The sequence below is a fragment of the Hoplias malabaricus genome, chromosome 6, assembly GCF_029633855.1.
Source record: "Hoplias malabaricus isolate fHopMal1 chromosome 6, fHopMal1.hap1, whole genome shotgun sequence".
In the NCBI taxonomy this organism is placed as follows: domain Eukaryota; kingdom Metazoa; phylum Chordata; class Actinopteri; order Characiformes; family Erythrinidae; genus Hoplias; species Hoplias malabaricus.
In genome coordinates, this window is record NC_089805.1 from 21,005,467 (window position 1) to 21,020,495 (window position 15,029).

The 15,029-nt window shown below is 47.2% G+C and overlaps 12 non-coding genes across 12 annotated transcripts; all 12 read left to right on the forward strand.

Moving 5' to 3' along the window:
• The first annotated feature begins 55 nt into the window (after positions 1–55).
• trnac-gca (transfer RNA cysteine (anticodon GCA)) lies at positions 56–127 on the forward strand. Its single transcript has one exon. It is a non-coding gene; the product is annotated as a tRNA-Cys (tRNA).
• Positions 128–2,125: 1,998 nt separating this feature from the next.
• On the forward strand, positions 2,126–2,197 carry trnac-gca (transfer RNA cysteine (anticodon GCA)). The gene has a single exon. It is a non-coding gene; the product is annotated as a tRNA-Cys (tRNA).
• Positions 2,198–3,165: 968 nt separating this feature from the next.
• Positions 3,166–3,237, forward strand: trnac-gca (transfer RNA cysteine (anticodon GCA)). The gene has a single exon. It is a non-coding gene; the product is annotated as a tRNA-Cys (tRNA).
• Positions 3,238–5,245: 2,008 nt separating this feature from the next.
• On the forward strand, positions 5,246–5,317 carry trnac-gca (transfer RNA cysteine (anticodon GCA)). Its single transcript has one exon. It is a non-coding gene; the product is annotated as a tRNA-Cys (tRNA).
• Positions 5,318–7,324: 2,007 nt separating this feature from the next.
• trnac-gca (transfer RNA cysteine (anticodon GCA)) lies at positions 7,325–7,396 on the forward strand. The gene has a single exon. It is a non-coding gene; the product is annotated as a tRNA-Cys (tRNA).
• Positions 7,397–8,364: 968 nt separating this feature from the next.
• Positions 8,365–8,436, forward strand: trnac-gca (transfer RNA cysteine (anticodon GCA)). The gene has a single exon. It is a non-coding gene; the product is annotated as a tRNA-Cys (tRNA).
• A 968-nt stretch (positions 8,437–9,404) lies between these two features.
• trnac-gca (transfer RNA cysteine (anticodon GCA)) lies at positions 9,405–9,476 on the forward strand. The gene has a single exon. It is a non-coding gene; the product is annotated as a tRNA-Cys (tRNA).
• Positions 9,477–10,444: 968 nt separating this feature from the next.
• trnac-gca (transfer RNA cysteine (anticodon GCA)) lies at positions 10,445–10,516 on the forward strand. Its single transcript has one exon. It is a non-coding gene; the product is annotated as a tRNA-Cys (tRNA).
• A 968-nt stretch (positions 10,517–11,484) lies between these two features.
• Positions 11,485–11,556, forward strand: trnac-gca (transfer RNA cysteine (anticodon GCA)). The gene has a single exon. It is a non-coding gene; the product is annotated as a tRNA-Cys (tRNA).
• Positions 11,557–12,524: 968 nt separating this feature from the next.
• Positions 12,525–12,596, forward strand: trnac-gca (transfer RNA cysteine (anticodon GCA)). Its single transcript has one exon. It is a non-coding gene; the product is annotated as a tRNA-Cys (tRNA).
• A 968-nt stretch (positions 12,597–13,564) lies between these two features.
• On the forward strand, positions 13,565–13,636 carry trnac-gca (transfer RNA cysteine (anticodon GCA)). The gene has a single exon. It is a non-coding gene; the product is annotated as a tRNA-Cys (tRNA).
• Positions 13,637–14,604: 968 nt separating this feature from the next.
• On the forward strand, positions 14,605–14,676 carry trnac-gca (transfer RNA cysteine (anticodon GCA)). Its single transcript has one exon. It is a non-coding gene; the product is annotated as a tRNA-Cys (tRNA).
• Positions 14,677–15,029: the final 353 nt, after the last annotated feature.

Sequence of the window (15,029 nt, forward strand, 5' to 3'; positions counted from 1 at the left end):
GATTGTCTCTTTGGCTTGTTGGTTTTCTAGAATTTCTTCCCAAGCTATGGCAGCAGGGGGTATAGCTCAGTGGTAGAGCATTTGACTGCAGATCAAGAGGTCCCCAGTTCAAATCTGGGTGCCCCCTCATTTAAAGATTGCATTGTTTAGGCCTGTCTTTTCACTGATGTGAGAGAGAAGGTCCTAGCAAGAGAGCTTGGCCTCCTTGTGCTGCCTAGTATCCGAAAATGAACCGCACAAGGTTGTTGGGTTTTGTTTTCTTCATTATTAGCAGAGGATGGTTTCGATCCATCGACCTCTGGGTTATGGGCCCAGCACGCTTCCGCTGCGCCACTCTGCTAGCCATGCACCCTAGATGGGACTCGAACCCACAATCCCTGGCTTAGGAGGCCAGTGCCTTATCCACTAGGTCACTGGAACTTGGAAAAAGCTCCTTATATTGATTCTCCTTGCCTATCTTGCCTTTGCATTCTGCGGTCAAATACAAAGGACTGCATCTGACAATCCTCACGTGTCCCAAAGTATTCTGCTCACAACGCACCCAGATTTTAGCACAGGATGTAATCATTCCTTCCATCTGGTGGTCATGGGCCCAGCACCCTTACGCTGAACAGCTCTGCTACTTACCTGCCCAGGCAGGGTTATGGACACCAAAATATCTTCTCACTGGTTCGTTAAGCTTGTAGTGCACTTGGGAAACGCTGCCAGGAAAGGCTTGACATCATGGCTGTTTAGGGGAGGCTGTCTTCAGCTTCGACACTCTGCTTCCATGACAAAAGCAATCTAGAGGTAGGCCTATTTCTTATATCCATGTTTCCGCTGTTGAACTTTTCATACTTGATTATGATTGAAACACAGCGCTTCCAAGACATCAATGCTTATGGCGTAAAGCACTTCTGATGCGAATGTGTGTTCCATTCCTACAGACCGAAATGAAAAAGCTTTTGGCGGTGGTTGAAAAGATCCCCATTTCATGTCTGGGTGCCTCTCTGTGAAAACAGTTCAGATGCTCTTGACATCGGAAGTGGTGTTATCTTATCGATTGTCTCTTTGGCTTGTTGGTTTTCTAGAATTTCTTCCCAAGCTATGGCAGCAGGGGGTATATCTCAGTGGTAGAGCATTTGACTGCAGATCAAGAGGTCCCCAGTTCAAATCTGGGTGCCCCCTCATATAAAGATTGCATTGTTTAGGCCTGTCTTTTCACTGATGTGAGAGAGAAGGTCCTAGCAAGAGAGCTTGGCCTCCTTGTGTCCGAAAATGAACCGCACAAGGTTGTTGGGTTTTGTTTTCTTCATTATTAGCAGAGGATGGTTTCGATCCATCGACCTCTGGGTTATGGGCCCAGCACGCTTCCGCTGCACCACTCTGCTAGCCATGCACTCTAGATGGGACTCGAACCCACAATCCCAGGCTTAGGAGGCCAGTGCCTTATCCACTAGGTCACTGGAACTTGGAAAAAGCTCCTTATATTGATTCTCCTTGCCTATCTTGCCTTTGCATTCTGCGGTCAAATACAAAGGACTGCATCTGACAATCCTCACGTGTCCCAAAGTATTCTGCTCACAACGCACCCAGATTTTAGCACAGGATGTAATCATTCCTTCCATCTGGTGGTCATGGGCCCAGCACCCTTACGCTGAACAGCTCTGCTACTTTCCTGCCCAGGCAGGGTTATGGACACCAAAATATCTTCTCACTGGTTCGTTAAGCTTGTAGTGCACTTGGGAAACGCTGCCAGGAAAGGCTTGACATCATGGCTGTTTAGGGGAGGCTGTCTTCAGCTTCGACACTCTGCTTCCATGACAAAAGCAATCTAGAGGTAATCCTATTTCTTATATCCATGTTTCCGCTGTTGAACTTTTCATACTTGATTATGATTGAAACACAGCGCTTCCAAGACATCAATGCTTATGGCGTAAAGCACTTCTGATGCGAATGTGTGTTCCATTCCTACAGACCGAAATGAAAAAGCTTTTGGCGGTGGTTGAAAAGATCCCCATTTCATGTCTGGGTGCCTCTCTGTGAAAACAGTTCAGATGCTCTTGACATCGGAAGTGGTGTTATCTTATGGATTGTCTCTTTGGCTTGTTGGTTTTCTAGAATTTCTTCCCAAGCTATGGCAGCAGGGGGTATAGCTCAGTGGTAGAGCATTTGACTGCAGATCAAGAGGTCCCCAGTTCAAATCTGGGTGCCCCCTCATATAAAGATTGCGTTGTTTAGGCCTGTCTTTTCACTGATGTGAGAGAGAAGGTCCTAGCAAGAGAGCTTGGCCTCCTTGTGCTGCCTAGTGTCCGAAAATGAACCGCACAAGGTTGTTGGCTTTTGATTTCTTCATTATTAGCAGAGGATGGTTTCGATCCATCGACCTCTGGGTTATGGGCCCAGCACGCTTCCGCTGCGCCACTCTGCTAGCCATACACCCTAGATGGGACTCGAACCCACAATCCCTGGCTTAGGAGGCCAGTGCCTTATCCACTAGGTCACTGGAACTTGGAAAAAGCTCCTTATATTGATTCTCCTTGCCTATCTTGCCTTTGCATTCTGCGGTCAAATACAAAGGACTGCATCTGACAATCCTCACGTGTCCCAAAGTATTCTGCTCACAACGCACACAGATTTTAGCACAGGATGTAATCATTCCTTCCATCTGGTGGTCATGGGCCCAGCACCCTTACGCTGAACAGCTCTGCTACTTTCCTGCCCAGGCAGGGTTATGGACACCAAAATATCTTCTCACTGGTTCGTTAAGCTTGTAGTGCACTTGGGAAACGCTGCCAGGAAAGGCTTGGCATCATGGCTGTTTAGGGGAGGCTGTCTTCAGCTTTGACACTCTGCTTCCATGACAAAAGCAATCTAGAGGTAGTCCTATTTCTTATATCCATGTTTCCGCTGTTGAACTTTTCATACTTGATTATGATTGAAACACAGCGCTTCCAAGACATCAATGCTTATGGCGTAAAGCACTTCTGATGCGAATGTGTGTTCCATTCCTACAGACCGAAATGAAAAAGCTTTTGGCGGTGGTTGAAAAGATCCCCATTTCATGTCTGGGTGCCTCTCTGTGAAAACAGTTCAGATGCTCTTGACATCGGAAGTGGTGTTATCTTATCGATCGTCTCTTTGGCTTGTTGGTTTTCTAGAATTTCTTCCCAAGCTATGGCAGCAGGGGGTATAGCTCAGTGGTAGAGCATTTGACTGCAGATCAAGAGGTCCCCAGTTCAATTCTGGGTGCCCCCTCATATAAAGATTGCATTGTTTAGGCCTGTCTTTTCACTGATGTGAGAGAGAAGGTCCTAGCAAGAGAGCTTGGCCTCCTTGTGCTGCCTAGTGTCCGAAAATGAACTGCACAAGGTTGTTGGGTTTTGTTTTCTTCATTATTAGCAGAGGATGGTTTCGATCCATCGACCTCTGGGTTATGGGCCCAGCACGCTTCCGCTGCGCCACTCTGCTAGCCATACACCCTAGATGGGACTCGAACCCACAATCCCTGGCTTAGGAGGCCAGTGCCTTATCCACTAGGTCACTGGAACTTGGAAAAAGCTCCTTATATTGATTCTCCTTGCCTATCTTGCCTTTGCATTCTGCGGTCAAATACAAAGGACTGCATCTGACAATCCTCACGTGTCCCAAAGTATTCTGCTCACAACGCACCCAGATTTTAGCACAGGCTGTAATCATTCCTTCCATCTGGTGGTCATGGGCCCAGCACCCTTACGCTGAACAGCTCTGCTACTTTCCTGCCCAGGCAGGGTTATGGACACCAAAATATCTTCTCACTGGTTCGTTAAGCTTGTAGTGCACTTGGGAAACGCTGCCAGGAAAGGCTTGGCATCATGGCTGTTTAGGGGAGGCTGTCTTCAGCTTCGACACTCTGCTTCCATGACAAAAGCAATCTAGAGGTAATCCTATTTCTTATATCCATGTTTCCGCTGTTGAACTTTTCATACTTGATTATGATTGAAACACAGCGCTTCCAAGACATCAATGCTTATGGCGTAAAGCACTTCTGATGCGAATGTGTGTTCCATTCCTACAGACCGAAATGAAAAAGCTTTTGGCGGTGGTTGAAAAGATCCCCATTTCATGTCTGGGTGCCTCTCTGTGAAAACAGTTCAGATGCTCTTGACATCGGAAGTGGTGTTATCTTATGGATTGTCTCTTTGGCTTGTTGGTTTTCTAGAATTTCTTCCCAAGCTATGGCAGCAGGGGGTATAGCTCATTGGTAGAGCATTTGACTGCAGATCAAGAGGTCCCCTGTTCAAATCTGGGTGCCCCCTCATTTAAAGATTGCATTGTTTAGGCCTGTCTTTTCACTGATGTGAGAGAGAAGGTCCTAGCAAGAGAGCTTGGCCTCCTTGTGCTGCCTAGTATCCGAAAATGAACCGCACAAGGTTGTTGGGTTTTGTTTTCTTCATTATTAGCAGAGGATGGTTTCGATCCATCGACCTCTGGGTTATGGGCCCAGCACGCTTCCGCTGCGCCACTCTGCTAGCCTTGCACCCTAGATGGGACTCGAACCCACAATCCCTGGCTTAGGAGGCCAGTGCCTTATCCACTAGGTCACTGGAACTTGGAAAAAGCTCCTTATATTGATTCTCCTTGCCTATCTTGCCTTTGCATTCTGCGGTCAAATACAAAGGACTGCATCTGACAATCCTCACGTGTCCCAAAGTATTCTGCTCACAACGCACCCAGATTTTAGCACAGGATGTAATCATTCCTTCCATCTGGTGGTCATGGGCCCAGCACCCTTACGCTGAACAGCTCTGCTACTTTCCTGCCCAGGCAGGGTTATGGACACCAAAATATCTTCTCACTGGTTCGTTAAGCTTGTAGTGCACTTGGGAAACGCTGCCAGGAAAGGCTTGGCATCATGGCTGTTTAGGGGAGGCTGTCTTCAGCTTCGACACTCTGCTTCCATGACAAAAGCAATCTAGAGGTAGGCCTATTTCTTATATCCATGTTTCCGCTGTTGAACTTTTCATACTTGATTATGATTGAAACACAGCGCTTCCAAGACATCAATGCTTATGGCGTAAAGCACTTCTGATGCGAATGTGTGTTCCATTCCTACAGACCGAAATGAAAAAGCTTTTGGCGGTGGTTGAAAAGATCCCCATTTCATGTCTGGGTGCCTCTCTGTGAAAACAGTTCAGATGCTCTTGACATCGGAAGTGGTGTTATCTTATCGATTGTCTCTTTGGCTTGTTGGTTTTCTAGAATTTCTTCCCAAGCTATGGCAGCAGGGGGTATAGCTCAGTGGTAGAGCATTTGACTGCAGATCAAGAGGTCCCCAGTTCAAATCTGGGTGCCCCCTCATTTAAAGATTGCATTGTTTAGGCCTGTCTTTTCACTGATGTGAGAGAGAAGGTCCTAGCAAGAGAGCTTGGCCTCCTTGTGCTGCCTAGTATCCGAAAATGAACCGCACAAGGTTGTTGGGTTTTGTTTTCTTCATTATTAGCAGAGGATGGTTTCGATCCATCGACCTCTGGGTTATGGGCCCAGCACGCTTCCGCTGCGCCACTCTGCTAGCCATGCACCCTAGATGGGACTCGAACCCACAATCCCTGGCTTAGGAGGCCAGTGCCTTATCCACTAGGTCACTGGAACTTGGAAAAAGCTCCTTATATTGATTCTCCTTGCCTATCTTGCCTTTGCATTCTGCGGTCAAATACAAAGGACTGCATCTGACAATCCTCACGTGTCCCAAAGTATTCTGCTCACAACGCACCCAGATTTTAGCACAGGATGTAATCATTCCTTCCATCTGGTGGTCATGGGCCCAGCACCCTTACGCTGAACAGCTCTGCTACTTTCCTGCCCAGGCAGGGTTATGGACACCAAAATATCTTCTCACTGGTTCGTTAAGCTTGTAGTGCACTTGGGAAACGCTGCCAGGAAAGGCTTGGCATCATGGCTGTTTAGGGGAGGCTGTCTTCAGCTTCGACACTCTGCTTCCATGACAAAAGCAATCTAGAGGTAATCCTATTTCTTATATCCATGTTTCCGCTGTTGAACTTTTCATACTTGATTATGATTGAAACACAGCGCTTCCAAGACATCAATGCTTATGGCGTAAAGCACTTCTGATGCGAATGTGTGTTCCATTCCTACAGACCGAAATGAAAAAGCTTTTGGCGGTGGTTGAAAAGATCCCCATTTCATGTCTGGGTGCCTCTCTGTGAAAACAGTTCAGATGCTCTTGACATCGGAAGTGGTGTTATCTTATGGATTGTCTCTTTGGCTTGTTGGTTTTCTAGAATTTCTTCCCAAGCTATGGCAGCAGGGGGTATAGCTCATTGGTAGAGCATTTGACTGCAGATCAAGAGGTCCCCTGTTCAAATCTGGGTGCCCCCTCATTTAAAGATTGCATTGTTTAGGCCTGTCTTTTCACTGATGTGAGAGAGAAGGTCCTAGCAAGAGAGCTTGGCCTCCTTGTGCTGCCTAGTATCCGAAAATGAACCGCACAAGGTTGTTGGGTTTTGTTTTCTTCATTATTAGCAGAGGATGGTTTCGATCCATCGACCTCTGGGTTATGGGCCCAGCACGCTTCCGCTGCGCCACTCTGCTAGCCTTGCACCCTAGATGGGACTCGAACCCACAATCCCTGGCTTAGGAGGCCAGTGCCTTATCCACTAGGTCACTGGAACTTGGAAAAAGCTCCTTATATTGATTCTCCTTGCCTATCTTGCCTTTGCATTCTGCGGTCAAATACAAAGGACTGCATCTGACAATCCTCACGTGTCCCAAAGTATTCTGCTCACAACGCACCCAGATTTTAGCACAGGATGTAATCATTCCTTCCATCTGGTGGTCATGGGCCCAGCACCCTTACGCTGAACAGCTCTGCTACTTTCCTGCCCAGGCAGGGTTATGGACACCAAAATATCTTCTCACTGGTTCGTTAAGCTTGTAGTGCACTTGGGAAACGCTGCCAGGAAAGGCTTGGCATCATGGCTGTTTAGGGGAGGCTGTCTTCAGCTTCGACACTCTGCTTCCATGACAAAAGCAATCTAGAGGTAGGCCTATTTCTTATATCCATGTTTCCGCTGTTGAACTTTTCATACTTGATTATGATTGAAACACAGCGCTTCCAAGACATCAATGCTTATGGCGAAAGCACTTCTGATGCAAATGTGTGTTCCATTCCTACAGACCGAAATGAAAAAGCTTTTGGCGGTGGTTGAAAAGATCCCCATTTCATGTCTGGGTACCTCTCTGTGAAAACAGTTCAGATGCTCTTGACATCGGAAGTGGTGTTATCTTATCGATTGTCTCTTTGGCTTGTTGGTTTTCTAGAATTTCTTCCCAAGCTATGGCAGCAGGGGGTATAGCTCAGTGGTAGAGCATTTGACTGCAGATCAAGAGGTCCCCAGTTCAAATCTGGGTGCCCCCTCATTTAAAGATTGCATTGTTTAGGCCTGTCTTTTCACTGATGTGAGAGAGAAGGTCCTAGCAAGAGAGCTTGGCCTCCTTGTGCTGCCTAGTATCCGAAAATGAACCGCACAAGGTTGTTGGGTTTTGTTTTCTTCATTATTAGCAGAGGATGGTTTCGATCCATCGACCTCTGGGTTATGGGCCCAGCACGCTTCCGCTGCGCCACTCTGCTAGCCATGCACCCTAGATGGGACTCGAACCCACAATCCCTGGCTTAGGAGGCCAGTGCCTTATCCACTAGGTCACTGGAACTTGGAAAAAGCTCCTTATATTGATTCTCCTTGCCTATCTTGCCTTTGCATTCTGCGGTCAAATACAAAGGACTGCATCTGACAATCCTCACGTGTCCCAAAGTATTCTGCTCACAACGCACCCAGATTTTAGCACAGGATGTAATCATTCCTTCCATCTGGTGGTCATGGGCCCAGCACCCTTACGCTGAACAGCTCTGCTACTTTCCTGCCCAGGCAGGGTTATGGACACCAAAATATCTTCTCACTGGTTCGTTAAGCTTGTAGTGCACTTGGGAAACGCTGCCAGGAAAGGCTTGGCATCATGGCTGTTTAGGGGAGGCTGTCTTCAGCTTCGACACTCTGCTTCCATGACAAAAGCAATCTAGAGGTAGGCCTATTTCTTATATCCATGTTTCCGCTGTTGAACTTTTCATACTTGATTATGATTGAAACACAGCGCTTCCAAGACATCAATGCTTATGGCGTAAAGCACTTCTGATGCGAATGTGTGTTCCATTCCTACAGACCGAAATGAAAAAGCTTTTGGCGGTGGTTGAAAAGATCCCCATTTCATGTCTGGGTGCCTCTCTGTGAAAACAGTTCAGATGCTCTTGACATCGGAAGTGGTGTTATCTTATCGATTGTCTCTTTGGCTTGTTGGTTTTCTAGAATTTCTTCCCAAGCTATGGCAGCAGGGGGTATAGCTCAGTGGTAGAGCATTTGACTGCAGATCAAGAGGTCCCCAGTTCAAATCTGGGTGCCCCCTCATTTAAAGATTGCATTGTTTAGGCCTGTCTTTTCACTGATGTGAGAGAGAAGGTCCTAGCAAGAGAGCTTGGCCTCCTTGTGCTGCCTAGTATCCGAAAATGAACCGCACAAGGTTGTTGGGTTTTGTTTTCTTCATTATTAGCAGAGGATGGTTTCGATCCATCGACCTCTGGGTTATGGGCCCAGCAAGCTTCCGCTGCGCCACTCTGCTAGCCATGCACCCTAGATGGGACTCGAACCCACAATCCCTGGCTTAGGAGGCCAGTGCCTTATCCACTAGGTCACTGGAACTTGGAAAAAGCTCCTTGTATTGATTCTCCTTGCCTATCTTGCCTTTGCATTCTGCGGTCAAATACAAAGGACTGCGTCTGACAATCCTCACGTGTCCCAAAGTATTCTGCTCACAACGCACCCAGATTTTAGCACAGGCTGTAATCATTCCTTCCATCTGGTGGTCATGGGCCCAGCACCCTTACGCTGAACAGCTCTGCTACTTTCCTGCCCAGGCAGGGTTATGGACACCAAAATATCTTCTCACTGGTTCGTTAAGCTTGTAGTGCACTTGGGAAACGCTGCCAGGAAAGGCTTGGCATCATGGCTGTTTAGGGGAGGCTGTCTTCAGCTTCGACACTCTGCTTCCATGACAAAAGCAATCTAGAGGTAATCCTATTTCTTATATCCATGTTTCCGCTGTTGAACTTTTCATACTTGATTATGATTGAAACACAGCGCTTCCAAGACATCAATGCTTATGGCGTAAAGCACTTCTGATGCGAATGTGTGTTCCATTCCTACAGACCGAAATGAAAAAGCTTTTGGCGGTGGTTGAAAAGATCCCCATTTCATGTCTGGGTGCCTCTCTGTGAAAACAGTTCAGATGCTCTTGACATCGGAAGTGGTGTTATCTTATGGATTGTCTCTTTGGCTTGTTGGTTTTCTAGAATTTCTTCCCAAGCTATGGCAGCAGGGGGTATGGCTCAGTGGTAGAGCATTTGACTGCAGATCAAGAGGTCCCCAGTTCAAATCTGGGTGCCCCCTCATATAAAGATTGCGTTGTTTAGGCCTGTCTTTTCACTGATGTGAGAGAGAAGGTCCTAGCAAGAGAGCTTGGCCTCCTTGTGCTGCCTAGTGTCCGAAAATGAACCACACAAGGTTGTTGGGTTTTGTTTTCTTCATTATTAGCAGAGGATGGTTTCGATCCATCGACCTCTGGGTTATGGGCCCAGCACGCTTCCGCTGCGCCACTCTGCTAGCCATACACCCTAGATGGGACTCGAACCCACAATCCCTGGCTTAGGAGGCCAGTGCCTTATCCACTAGGTCACTGGAACTTGGAAAAAGCTCCTTATATTGATTCTCCTTGCCTATCTTGCCTTTGCATTCTGCGGTCAAATACAAAGGACTGCATCTGACAATCCTCACGTGTCCCAAAGTATTCTGCTCACAACGCACCCAGATTTTAGCACAGGATGTAATCATTCCTTCCATCTGGTGGTCATGGGCCCAGCACCCTTACGCTGAACAGCTCTGCTACTTTCCTGCCCAGGCAGGGTTATGGACACCAAAATATCTTCTCACTGGTTCGTTAAGCTTGTAGTGCACTTGGGAAACGCTGCCAGGAAAGGCTTGGCATCATGGCTGTTTAGGGGAGGCTGTCTTCAGCTTCGACACTCTGCTTCCATGACAAAAGCAATCTAGAGGTAATCCTATTTCTTATATCCATGTTTCCGCTGTTGAACTTTTCATACTTGATTATGATTGAAACACAGCGCTTCCAAGACATCAATGCTTATGGCGTAAAGCACTTCTGATGCGAATGTGTGTTCCATTCCTACAGACCGAAATGAAAAAGCTTTTGGCGGTGGTTGAAAAGATCCCCATTTCATGTCTGGGTGCCTCTCTGTGAAAACAGTTCAGATGCTCTTGACATCGGAAGTGGTGTTATCTTATGGATTGTCTCTTTGGCTTGTTGGTTTTCTAGAATTTCTTCCCAAGCTATGGCAGCAGGGGGTATAGCTCAGTGGTAGAGCATTTGACTGCAGATCAAGAGGTCCCCAGTTCAAATCTGGGTGCCCCCTCAAATAAAGATTGCGTTGTTTAGGCCTGTCTTTTCACTGATGTGAGAGAGAAGGTCCTAGCAAGAGAGCTTGGCCTCCTTGTGCTGCCTAGTGTCCGAAAATGAACCGCACAAGGTTGTTGGGTTTTGTTTTCTTCATTATTAGCAGAGGATGGTTTCGATCCATCGACCTCTGGGTTATGGGCCCAGCACGCTTCCGCTGCGCCACTCTGCTAGCCATACACCCTAGATGGGACTCGAACCCACAATCCCTGGCTTAGGAGGCCAGTGCCTTATCCACTAGGTCACTGGAACTTGGAAAAAGCTCCTTATATTGATTCTCCTTGCCTATCTTGCCTTTGCATTCTGCGGTCAAATACAAAGGACTGCATCTGACAATCCTCACGTGTCCCAAAGTATTCTGCTCACAACGCACCCAGATTTTAGCACAGGATGTAATCATTCCTTCCATCTGGTGGTCATGGGCCCAGCACCCTTACGCTGAACAGCTCTGCTACTTTCCTGCCCAGGCAGGGTTATGGACACCAAAATATCTTCTCACTGGTTCGTTAAGCTTGTAGTGCACTTGGGAAACGCTGCCAGGAAAGGCTTGGCATCATGGCTGTTTAGGGGAGGCTGTCTTCAGCTTCGACACTCTGCTTCCATGACAAAAGCAATCTAGAGGTAGGCCTATTTCTTATATCCATGTTTCCGCTGTTGAACTTTTCATACTTGATTATGATTGAAACACAGCGCTTCCAAGACATCAATGCTTATGGCGTAAAGCACTTCTGATGCGAATGTGTGTTCCATTCCTACAGACCGAAATGAAAAAGCTTTTGGCGGTGGTTGAAAAGATCCCCATTTCATGTCTGGGTGCCTCTCTGTGAAAACAGTTCAGATGCTCTTGACATCGGAAGTGGTGTTATCTTATCGATTGTCTCTTTGGCTTGTTGGTTTTCTAGAATTTCTTCCCAAGCTATGGCAGCAGGGGGTATAGCTCAGTGGTAGAGCATTTGACTGCAGATCAAGAGGTCCCCAGTTCAAATCTGGGTGCCCCCTCATTTAAAGATTGCATTGTTTAGGCCTGTCTTTTCACTGATGTGAGAGAGAAGGTCCTAGCAAGAGAGCTTGGCCTCCTTGTGCTGCCTAGTATCCGAAAATGAACCGCACAAGGTTGTTGGGTTTTGTTTTCTTCATTATTAGCAGAGGATGGTTTCGATCCATCGACCTCTGGGTTATGGGCCCAGCAAGCTTCCGCTGCGCCACTCTGCTAGCCATGCACCCTAGATGGGACTCGAACCCACAATCCCTGGCTTAGGAGGCCAGTGCCTTATCCACTAGGTCACTGGAACTTGGAAAAAGCTCCTTGTATTGATTCTCCTTGCCTATCTTGCCTTTGCATTCTGCGGTCAAATACAAAGGACTGCGTCTGACAATCCTCACGTGTCCCAAAGTATTCTGCTCACAACGCACCCAGATTTTAGCACAGGCTGTAATCATTCCTTCCATCTGGTGGTCATGGGCCCAGCACCCTTACGCTGAACAGCTCTGCTACTTTCCTGCCCAGGCAGGGTTATGGACACCAAAATATCTTCTCACTGGTTCGTTAAGCTTGTAGTGCACTTGGGAAACGCTGCCAGGAAAGGCTTGGCATCATGGCTGTTTAGGGGAGGCTGTCTTCAGCTTCGACACTCTGCTTCCATGACAAAAGCAATCTAGAGGTAATCCTATTTCTTATATCCATGTTTCCGCTGTTGAACTTTTCATACTTGATTATGATTGAAACACAGCGCTTCCAAGACATCAATGCTTATGGCGTAAAGCACTTCTGATGCGAATGTGTGTTCCATTCCTACAGACCGAAATGAAAAAGCTTTTGGCGGTGGTTGAAAAGATCCCCATTTCATGTCTGGGTGCCTCTCTGTGAAAACAGTTCAGATGCTCTTGACATCGGAAGTGGTGTTATCTTATGGATTGTCTCTTTGGCTTGTTGGTTTTCTAGAATTTCTTCCCAAGCTATGGCAGCAGGGGGTATGGCTCAGTGGTAGAGCATTTGACTGCAGATCAAGAGGTCCCCAGTTCAAATCTGGGTGCCCCCTCATATAAAGATTGCGTTGTTTAGGCCTGTCTTTTCACTGATGTGAGAGAGAAGGTCCTAGCAAGAGAGCTTGGCCTCCTTGTGCTGCCTAGTGTCCGAAAATGAACCACACAAGGTTGTTGGGTTTTGTTTTCTTCATTATTAGCAGAGGATGGTTTCGATCCATCGACCTCTGGGTTATGGGCCCAGCACGCTTCCGCTGCGCCACTCTGCTAGCCATACACCCTAGATGGGACTCGAACCCACAATCCCTGGCTTAGGAGGCCAGTGCCTTATCCACTAGGTCACTGGAACTTGGAAAAAGCTCCTTATATTGATTCTCCTTGCCTATCTTGCCTTTGCATTCTGCGGTCAAATACAAAGGACTGCATCTGACAATCCTCACGTGTCCCAAAGTATTCTGCTCACAACGCACCCAGATTTTAGCACAGGATGTAATCATTCCTTCCATCTGGTGGTCATGGGCCCAGCACCCTTACGCTGAACAGCTCTGCTACTTTCCTGCCCAGGCAGGGTTATGGACACCAAAATATCTTCTCACTGGTTCGTTAAGCTTGTAGTGCACTTGGGAAACGCTGCCAGGAAAGGCTTGGCATCATGGCTGTTTAGGGGAGGCTGTCTTCAGCTTCGACACTCTGCTTCCATGACAAAAGCAATCTAGAGGTAATCCTATTTCTTATATCCATGTTTCCGCTGTTGAACTTTTCATACTTGATTATGATTGAAACACAGCGCTTCCAAGACATCAATGCTTATGGCGTAAAGCACTTCTGATGCGAATGTGTGTTCCATTCCTACAGACCGAAATGAAAAAGCTTTTGGCGGTGGTTGAAAAGATCCCCATTTCATGTCTGGGTGCCTCTCTGTGAAAACAGTTCAGATGCTCTTGACATCGGAAGTGGTGTTATCTTATGGATTGTCTCTTTGGCTTGTTGGTTTTCTAGAATTTCTTCCCAAGCTATGGCAGCAGGGGGTATAGCTCAGTGGTAGAGCATTTGACTGCAGATCAAGAGGTCCCCAGTTCAAATCTGGGTGCCCCCTCAAATAAAGATTGCGTTGTTTAGGCCTGTCTTTTCACTGATGTGAGAGAGAAGGTCCTAGCAAGAGAGCTTGGCCTCCTTGTGCTGCCTAGTGTCCGAAAATGAACCGCACAAGGTTGTTGGGTTTTGTTTTCTTCATTATTAGCAGAGGATGGTTTCGATCCATCGACCTCTGGGTTATGGGCCCAGCACGCTTCCGCTGCGCCACTCTGCTAGCCATACACCCTAGATGGGACTCGAACCCACAATCCCTGGCTTAGGAGGCCAGTGCCTTATCCACTAGGTCACTGGAACTTGGAAAAAGCTCCTTATATTGATTCTCCTTGCCTATCTTGCCTTTGCATTCTGCGGTCAAATACAAAGGACTGCATCTGACAATCCTCACGTGTCCCAAAGTATTCTGCTCACAACGCACACAGATTTTAGCACAGGATGTAATCATTCCTTCCATCTGGTGGTCATGGGCCCAGCACCCTTACGCTGAACAGCTCTGCTACTTTCCTGCCCAGGCAGGGTTATGGACACCAAAATATCTTCTCACTGGTTCGTTAAGCTTGTAGTGCACTTGGGAAACGCTGCCAGGAAAGGCTTGGCATCATGGCTGTTTAGGGGAGGCTGTCTTCAGCTTCGACACTCTGCTTCCATGACAAAAGCAATCTAGAGGTAATCCTATTTCTTATATCCATGTTTCCGCTGTTGAACTTTTCATACTTGATTATGATTGAAACACAGCGCTTCCAAGACATCAATGCTTATGGCGTAAAGCACTTCTGATGCGAATGTGTGTTCCATTCCTACAGACCGAAATGAAAAAGCTTTTGGCGGTGGTTGAAAAGATCCCCATTTCATGTCTGGGTGCCTCTCTGTGAAAACAGTTCAGATGCTCTTGACATCGGAAGTGGTGTTATCTTATGGATTGTCTCTTTGGCTTGTTGGTTTTCTAGAATTTCTTCCCAAGCTATGGCAGCAGGGGGTATAGCTCAGTGGTAGAGCATTTGACTGCAGATCAAGAGGTCCCCAGTTCAAATCTGGGTGCCCCCTCAAATAAAGATTGCGTTGTTTAGGCCTGTCTTTTCACTGATGTGAGAGAGAAGGTCCTAGCAAGAGAGCTTGGCCTCCTTGTGCTGCCTAGTGTCCGAAAATGAACCGCACAAGGTTGTTGGGTTTTGTTTTCTTCATTATTAGCAGAGGATGGTTTCGATCCATCGACCTCTGGGTTATGGGCCCAGCACGCTTCCGCTGCGCCACTCTGCTAGCCATACACCCTAGATGGGACTCGAACCCACAATCCCTGGCTTAGGAGGCCAGTGCCTTATCCACTAGGTCACTGGAACTTGGAAAAAGCTCCTTATATTGATTCTCCTTGCCTATCTTGCCTTTGCATTCTGCGGTCA